This window comes from Physeter macrocephalus, chromosome 21 (genome assembly GCF_002837175.3).
Source record: "Physeter macrocephalus isolate SW-GA chromosome 21, ASM283717v5, whole genome shotgun sequence".
Classification (NCBI taxonomy): Eukaryota; Metazoa; Chordata; class Mammalia; order Artiodactyla; family Physeteridae; genus Physeter; species Physeter macrocephalus.
In genome coordinates this window covers 102,246,672-102,255,342 of record NC_041234.1, presented here as the reverse complement: position 1 = coordinate 102,255,342, position 8,671 = coordinate 102,246,672, and the positions used below count along the sequence as shown (strand labels likewise).

Here is an 8,671-nt window from a genome sequence, read left to right as displayed (position 1 = left end):
GTTCTGCAGCAGTGAATTCCACCATTCTGTCTTCCAGGTCACTTATCCGTTCTTCTGCCTCAGTTATTCTGCTATTGATTCCTTCTAGTGTAGTCTTCATTTCAGTTATTGTATTTTTCATCCCTGTTTATTTGTTCTTTAATTCTTCTAGGTGTTTTTTTAAACATTTCTTGCATCTTCTCGATCTTTGCCTCCATTCTTTTTCCAAGGTCCTGGATCATCTTCACTATCATTATTCTGAATTCTTTTTCTGGAAGGTTGCCTGTCTCAACTTCATTTAGTTGTTTTTCTGGGGTTTTATCTTGTTCCTTCATTTGGTACAAAGTCCTCTGCCTTTTCATTTTGTCTTTCTGTGAATCTGGTTTTCCTTCCACAGGCTGCAGAATTATAGTTCTCCTTGCTTCTGCTGTCTGCCCTCTGGTGGATGAAGCGATCTAAGAGGCCTGTGCAAGGTTCCTGATGGGAGGGACTGGTGGTGGGTAGAGCTGGGTGTTGCTCTGGTGAGCAGAGCTCAGTAAAACGTTAATCTGCTTTTCTGCTGATGGGTAGGGCTGGGTTCCCTCCCTGTTGTTTGTTTGCCCTGAGACGACCCAGCACTGGAGTCTACCCAGCTCTTTGGTGGGGCTAATGGTGGGCTCTGGGAGTGCTCATGCCAAGGAGAACTTTCCACAACTTCTGCTTCCAGTGTCCTTGTCCCCATGGTGAGACACAGCCACCCCCACCTCTGCAGGAGACCCTCCAACACTAGCAGGTTAAGTCTGTTTCAGTCTCCTATGGAGTCACTGCTCCTTCCCCTGGGCCCCGATGTGCACATTACTTTGTGTGTGCCCTCCAAGAGTAGAGTCTGTTTAGCCCAGTCCTGTCGAAGTCCTGCAATCAAATCCCACTAGCCTTCAAAGTCTGATTCTCTGGAAATTCCTCCTCCTGTTGTCGGACCCCCAGGTTGGGAAGCCTGACGTGGGGCTCAGAACCTTCACTCCAGTGGGTGGACTTCTGTGATATAAGCGTTCTCCAGTTTGAGTCACCCAACCAGCAGTTATGGGATTTGATTTTATTGTGATTGTGCCCCTCCTACTGTCTCATTGCGGCTTCTCCTTTGTCTTTGGTTGTGGGGTATCTTTTTTGGTGAGTTCCAGTGTCTTCCTGTCGATGATTGTTCAGCAGTTAGTTGTGATTCTGGTGCTCTTGCAAGAGGGAGTCTGGAGGGTTTTTTTCTTACTTCACTTTTCTCAATTACTTGAATATCTTATAATGATCATGTATCAATTTTATAAAAACAAACATCACTCTGCTACTGTACTATTTTCAAGTGATGAGCAGCATATGAAAATAAAAGAAATAAAAGAAGTATTGCAATTGGCCAACAGGATTAAAAGGGAGGCCCTGACGGTTACAATCCCTCCTGGTAAGATCAAGCCTCTTCCAGACTTGCCACCTCTCTGGAAAAGATCAAAGGGGGGCCCAGTGCTCTACATGCTCCTGGTGAGACCACCACTCTACCTCCCCCTATAATCTCCATTATCAACCACTATATACTACATAAGACACCATTTTCAAGAAGAGCCTATATTTAAAACTGACCACTTGTTTCCAGCCAAGAGATCATAGGGACTCATCATGCTCTAAATGCCTATTCATCTCAATCATCACAAAAAGTTCAAACCACCTAGATCATCCATTATCACTCACATTCTTTTTTTTAATATTTTTAAATTTTATTTTATTGAAGTATAGTTGATTTATAATGTGTTAATTTCTGCTGTACAGTAAATTGTGTGTGTGTATATATGATAATATAATATGAAAAATAATGTATACGTATATATATTCTTTTTCATTATGGTTTATCACAGGATATTGAATATAGTTCCCTGTGCTATATAGGAGGACCTTGTTGTTTATCTATTCTATATATAATAGTGGGCATCTGCTACTCCCAAACTCCAAACCCATCCCTCCCCCACCCTGCTCCCCCTTGGCAACCACAAGTCTGTTCTCTATACCTGATCACTCACATTCTCTTGCACATGGAAATGAATTCCTACATCCCCTAATCTGGCTCAATCTACCACCACTCCCCAACACTCCCAAACCCTTCTCTCCTGCTCTCTGCACAATCCCCAACATCCTCAAATTCTCCAAAACCTCCCTTGAACTTCTTGCTTTATCAAAAACTTGGCTCCCCTCTGAGGATCCTGCTTCCTGTACAGCCTTCTCAAGTGGTGGCCATTTTTTCTCATGCCTGACATACAACTGAACACAGAGGTGGTGTATGTGTCCTTGCTCCTCCTTGGCACTTTCTGTCCGTGGGTCCTCCCTAAACCCCCTGACCCAGCTCCTTTCAGTCAGTTTGCCATCAGACTCTAGCACCTACTACACCTCCTTATTGCAGTTATCTAGTCTCCTCCTGTTCAAGCTCCCTTATTCATTGATGATTTTAGCTCATGGTTCACTGTCTTTCTCACAACTGCTCAAGTCATCATTCTTGGAGATTTCAATATCTATGTGGAGTCTACATACATATATTGTCTACATTGTAAACTATCCATGTAATTAATACTCTGGCCTCTCAGGTGCTTGAATTCTACTCAAAGATCTTGTCCTCTTACCAATCCCAGCCACCCATGCCCACACTCAATTCCTAGCCTTTGTCCTTACAAATTATCATATCACCTTTAAAATCTTAGTTTTAAGCACGCCACTCTCCTCTCTCTATCTAATTCCCTCTAATGACACCACCCCAAAAATCCTCCCAACCATTTTTTGCTCTCCACCACCTCCCTCATATCCTCATTTCCATGTTTATCCTGCTTAGATTTCACAGTCCACTATTATAATCACTCCTAGCATCCATCCTCAACTCCCCAACTCCCTCTCCCACCATCATACTTACCTGGAAACACCTGAACCAAGGTTAAGTTCAACTCTCCATCTTCTCTACATCTGCATCCTGGCAACTGAGCCTAGATGGAGTTAAGTTTCATTTTAAGCTTCATGACCTCAAACTGTAAGTGGGCTCTCATGCTCCGTAGAAATCACTCCCAAAATTTTGTCTCTTACTTGGAAGTCTTTCCTGAATTCCACGCTCATATAGCTAACTACCTACTATACTGGACATCTTCACTTGAATGCCTAATAGGCATCTCAAATTTAATTTCTCCAAACTCAAACCATGATTTCCCCCTAAACTGACTCTTCTACATTCACCAGATCAGTTGTTGCGAACTTCCTCCTTCCAGTTCCTCAAGCCAAACACCTTGGACTCATCTTTGATCCATTTCTTTATCTAGGCCTCACTCTCTATTAATCAGCAAAGCTTTTTTTCTTAACATCTATATTGGAGTATAATTGCTTTTTAATGGTGTGTTAGTTTCTGCTGCATAACAAAGTGAATCAGCTATACATATACATATATCCCCATATCTCCACCCTCTTGTGTCTCCCTCCCACCCTCCCTGTCCCAGCCCTCTAGGTGGACACCAAGCACCAAGCTGATCTCCCTGTGCTATGCGGCTTCAGCAAAGCTTTTTGACTCTACCGTCAACATATATTCATAGCCAGATAACTTCTCACTACCACTATTGTTGCCACCCTGGCCCAAGCTCCAATTATCTCTTGCCTAGAGTATCACAATATCCTCCCGTTATGAGTTAAATGTGTCCCCACCAAAATGTTGAAGTCTCAACATTCACTACCTCAGAATGTGATCTTAGTTGGAAACAGAGTCATTGCAGATATAATTCGATAAGTTAAGATGAGGTCATACTGGAGCAAGATGGGCCCTTAATCCAACATGGCTGGTATCCTCATAAGAAAAGGAGAGAGACACAGAGAGAAGGTGGCCATGTGAGGGGAGAGACATACAGGGAGAAAGCCATATGATGAGAGAGGCCCAGATGGAAGTCCTGCAGCTGCCAGGCAAGGAACTCCAAGGTTCAACAGCCACCACCAGAAGCTAGGAAGAGGCAAGAAAAGATTCTAACCAGAGTATCAGAAGGAACATGGATGGTCCTGTTGACACCTTGATTTCAGACTTCTAGCTTCCAGGTCTGTGAAACAATAAATTTGTATTGTTTTAAGCCACCCAGTTTGTGGCACTTTTTTATAGATCTAGGAAACTAATATGCCTCTTAACTGGTTTCCCTGTTTCTACCCTTGACTGCCCACTGTCTACTTTCAACCCAGCAGCTGGAACAATCCTACTAAACCTTTAAGTCAGATCATGTCTCTCATCGGTTCAAAACTCTGCAATGGCTGTACTTTTCATTCAGAGTAAAAGCCTGTAAGTAAAAGGTCTATAATTTCCTATAAAATCTGGTCCTATTTTATTAATCTGGTCCCTTCTCTTACTCTCCCCCTCATTCACTCACTTCAGCCACATGGGCCTACTTTGCTGCCCCTCAAGCTTCCGCACGGGTTTCCATCAGGTCTTTTCACTCACTGTTCTCTGTTGCATCGAGAGCACACACCCAGTGCAAGTTCTCAAAGGCTTTCCTAGTTTTAAGCTGAGTGTGGCCCATATGTGCCTTTTGGCTTATTGTTTATACAACTTTATATAAACAGATGCAGACAGGCTGGTATTGGGGAAAAAAACCACAGTGTTACAAACTACCTATCTGGGAAGGCCATATAGTTTAATGGTTAAGTAAGTAAGACTTAGTGTCCAACAGACTTAAGTTAAGTGACCAAATCACTTAACGGTGTAAAAAGAAAAACGACCAATCTTATTTTTAAAAATCACTCTCCCTTTGACCCCAGGCCTCTGTTCTCTCATCTGTAAAGTAGGAAAAAAACAGTGTTAATCATACTATTAAACCAGATGAAGCATGAAAGGTGCTTGCTACATAGTAAGCATTCAGGATCAGATATTATTATTATTAATCAATGAAATTTAAAAGAAGCTTGGGCTTCCCTGGTGGCACAGTGGTTGAGAGTCCGCCTGCCGATACAGGGGACACGGGTTCGTGCCCCGGTCCAGGAAGATCCCACATGCCGTGGAGCGGCTGGGCCCGTGAGCCATGGCTGCTGGGCCTGTGCGTCTGGAGCCTGTGCTCCGCGACAGGAGAGGACACAACAGTGAGAGGCCCGTGTACCACAAAAAAAATAAATAAATTAAAAAAATAAAAGAAGCTTGACACATGAAAGAATGCTCAACATCACTAATCATTAGAGAAATGCAAATCAAAACTACAATGAGGTATCACTTCACACCAGTCAGAATGGCCATCATCAAAAAATCTAGAAACAATAAATTCTGGAGAGGGTGTGGAGAAAAGGGAACCCTCTTGCACTGCGGGTGGGAATGTAAATTGATACAACGACTATGGAGGTTCCTTAAAAAAGTAAAAATGGAACTACCATATGACCGAGCAATCCCACTACTGGGCATATACCCTGAGAAAACCGTAATTCAAAAAGAGTCATGTACCACAACGTTCACTGCAGCTCTATTTACAATAGCCAGGACATGGAAGCAACCTAAGTGTCCAACGATAGATGAATGGATAAAGAAGATGTGACACATATATACAATGGAATATTACTCAGCCATAAAAAGAAACGAAATTAAGTTATTTGTAGTGAGGTGGATGGACCTAGAGACTGTCATACAGAGTGAAGTTAGAAAGAGAAAAACAAATACCATATGCTAACACATATATATGGAATCTTAAAAAAATGCTTCTGAAGAAACTAGGGGCAGGATAAGAATAAAGACGGAGATGTAGAGAATGGACTTGAGGACACGGGGAAGGGGAAGGGTAAGCTGGGAAGAAGTGAGAGAGTGGCATGGACATATATACACTACCATATGTAAAATAGATAGCTAGTGGGAAGCAGCCACATAGCACAGGGAGATCAGCTTGGTGCTTTGTGACCACCTAGAGGGGTGGGATAGGGAAGGTGGGAGGGAGATGCAAGAGGGAGGAGATATGGGGATATATGTATATGTATAGCTGATTCACTTTGTTATACAGCAGAAACTAGCACACCATTGTAAAGCAATTATACTCCAATAAAGATGTTAAATAAATAAATAAATAAATAAATAATAAAAGAAGTTTGAGTACTGAGATACCAAGAGTAATTATGTTGAGGTAGAACCCAGAAGAAGCTACCTTGGCATCTGAGTGGACAAAGTTTCCTTTAGTACAAGTCTGGGCTTAAAACTTTTTAACAAAATTCACATCAAACATTTGTGCAGCCCTCGGATTTCACTAAATACAGACAGGAAATGATGTTGTTTGTTTAGGTCTCTCTCACCACTGACACTCTCTGTGGCTCAGTGATGTATGCATCATAGCAACAGTGAAATGACTCATTCTTGAGTCTGGCAATGGGCTTGCTTCATGGGAAAAGTTCCCCTAGCAAGTACTGCTACCCCCAAACACCTCCTCAAATAAACCCAGCTCCTGCCCCCCTCCCACGCACCCCAATATCAGGATTGATTTGGTTTTCAAAGGAAAAAACTTTTGTCTTTTTCTCAAAAAACATCAAACATACAAAAGAATATTTTTAATCTATAAAAATAAAAACTCGTCTCGTAACTCCAAAGGGAGCATGACAGGACAACTGACAAGGTAGTTGTGACAATTTCATCTCTGTGGAAGTATGAGAAAATTGTAGTGAGTACCAACAGAGCCTCAGTAGGGTTCATGCTACTACCTAGGGCAAAGAGGTAGAATTAGTCTTAAGTAGAAAAGCCAGAATTTTGACAGCCATGATGTAGACAATAGTAGATTCCACATCTTACAATTCTAAAAGTAAAGTAAACAGACATAAGATAAATGAAAAGGATACCAGGATACCATGTTGGTGTTTAAAAAAATGGATGAAGGTTTATTTGATTTATTATTATTATTATTTTTTAGATTTCAAAAAATGTTACGATATTTTATTTTCAGAACTTTGTACCGTCCTTGATAGAGGTGCGCCCTCTAGTGCCTCCAGCAATGACTTGCAAGTGAACAGGGACCTAAGTCCAACACACTAACTGGAGGAATTTCAAATTTTCCTCTAAAGGTGAAAAAAAAGGAAATTGACCTATCTGATTTTAACCTTAAAAAATCACCCGCCTGAGGGAACCTTCAAGATGGCAGAGGTGTAAGACGTGGAGATCACCTTCCTCCCCACAAATACATCAAAAATACACCTACATGTGGAACAACTCCTACAGAACACGTACTGAACGCTGGCAGAAAACCTCAGACTTCCCAAAAGGCAAGAAACTCCCCCACGTACTTGGCCGTGTGGCTGACAGGGTCTTGGTGCTCCAGCCGGGTGTCAGGCCTGAGCCTCTGAGGTGAGAGAGCCGAGTTCAGGACATTAGACCACCAGAGACCTCCTGGCCCCACATAATATCAATCAGGGAGAGCTCTCCCAGAGATCTCCGTCTCAACGCTAAGACCCAGCTCCACTCAACGACCAGCAAGCTACAGTGCTGGACACCTGATGCTAAACAACTAGCAAGACAGGAGCACAACCTCACCCATTAGCAGAGAGGCTGCCTAAAATCATAATAAGGTCACAGACACCACAAAACACACCACTGGGCACAGTCCTGCCCACCAGAAAGACAAGATCCAGCTTCATCCACCAGAACACAGGCAAGAGTCCCCTCCACCAGGAAGCGTACACAACCCAGTGAACCAACCTTACCCACTGTGGGCAGACACCAAAAACAACGGGAACTACAAACCTGCAGCCTGCGAAAAGGAGACCCCAAACACAGTAAGTTTAGCAAAATGAAAAGACAGAGAAACACACAGCAGATGAAGAAGCAAGGTAAAAACCCACCAGACCAAACAAATGAAGAGGAAATAGGCAGTCTCCCTGAAAATGAATTCACAGTAATGATAGTAAAGATGATCCAAAATCTTGGAAATAGAATGGAGAAAATACAAGAAATGTTTAACAAGGACCTAGAAGAACTAAAGAGCAAACAAACACTGAAGAACAACACAACAGATGACATTAAAAATACTCTAGAAGGAATCAACAGCAGAATAACTGATGCAGAAGAACGGATAAGTGACCTGGAAGATAAAATAGTGGAAATAACGAGTGCAGAGCAGAATAAAGAAAAAAGAATGAAAAGAATTGAGGACAGTCTCAGAGACCTCTGGGACAACATTAAATGCACAAATATTCAAATTATAGGGGTCCCAGAAGAAGAAGAGAAAAAAAAACCTTTACAGACAAGCAAAAGCTAAGAGAATTCAGCACCACCAAACCAGCTTTACAACAAATGCTAAAGGAACTTCTCTAGGCAGGAAACACAAGAGAAGGTAAAGACCTACAACAACAAACCCAAAACAATTAAGAAAATGGTCATAGGAACATACATCTCAATAATTACCTTAAACGTGAATGGATTAAATGCTCCAACCAAAGACACAGACTGGCTGAATGGATACAAAAACAAGACCCATATACATGCTGTCTGCAAGAGACCCACTTCAGATCTAGGGACACATACAGACTGAAAGTGAAGGGATGGAAAAAGATATTCCATGCAAATGGAAATCAAAAGAAAGCTGGACTAGCAATACTCATATCAGATAAAAGAGACTTTAAAATAAAGACTATTACAAGAGACAAAGAAGGACACTACATAATGATCAAGGGATCAATCCAAGAAGAAGATATAACAACTGTAAATATTTATGCACCC

At 41.9% G+C, this 8,671-nt stretch overlaps 1 protein-coding gene across 1 annotated transcript in view; it reads left to right on the top strand.

The window, feature by feature from the left end:
* ENOX2 (ecto-NOX disulfide-thiol exchanger 2) overlaps positions 1 to 3,981 on the top strand; it is a 374,580-nt gene extending 370,599 nt beyond the window's left edge. Inside the window, exon 14 of the mRNA XM_055081649.1 lies at positions 3,465 to 3,981. The gene's annotated coding sequence lies outside the window, so the exon portion shown is untranslated. The remainder of the gene's footprint in view (positions 1 to 3,464) is intronic.
* Positions 3,982 to 8,671: the final 4,690 nt, after the last annotated feature.